Source organism: Papio anubis, chromosome 11, assembly GCF_008728515.1.
Source record: "Papio anubis isolate 15944 chromosome 11, Panubis1.0, whole genome shotgun sequence".
Lineage (NCBI taxonomy): Eukaryota > Metazoa > Chordata > Mammalia > Primates > Cercopithecidae > Papio > Papio anubis.
Window position 1 is genome coordinate 99,015,543 of NC_044986.1, and position 843 is coordinate 99,016,385.

Consider the following 843-nt stretch of genomic DNA (forward strand, 5'->3'; position numbering starts at 1 on the left):
GGACCAATGGCCTCTAATATACATGCAGGTGCATCTGTTTGTAGTACATGTGGGTTTTTCAGTGAATTTTGGATGTTTATTTTATACATATATGATTGTATTTATACATTTGTTTTAAATATATTGTTTGTATTTATATGTTTATTTTAAATATGTGTTTATATATAAATTTATACATATAATTATACCAAATATCCAAATTTATTCCTTCATAAGAATATGTATATTTTATGTTTTGATCTAAAAATCAAAACAACTGAACTCATGAACAGAGAGCATAGAAGGATGGTTATCAGAGACTGGGAACGGCAGTGGAGAGCTTGGGAGGTGGGCATGGTTAATGGGTTAAAAAAAAAAAAGAAAAAAAAAGCTCAGAAAAATAAATAGGACTTACTATTTGATAGCGCATCTGGGTGACTATAGTCAATAATAACTTAATCGTACATTTTAAAAAGACTTAAAGAGTGTGACTGAATTGTTTGTAACTCAAAGAATAAATGCTTGAGGGAATGGATACCCCATTCTCCACGATGTGCTTATTTCACATTGCACATCATCAACACATCTCATGAATCTTATAAATATATACACCTACTGTGCACCCACAAAAGTTTGAAAAATAATCAAATAAAAATAATCTAATCATAATTTGCAAATACCGGCTGTTTTCTGTCACCACTAAATCAGTCTCCATTAAATACAAAATATACACAAAGTATGTATAAAGCTTATATATATTTGCTATTTCTGAATAAAATAAAATCAATCAATCAGCTACATCTTATACATTATTACAGGGATGGAGGTATTTAAGAACTACCTCTACTAATCCTAGAAATGTTT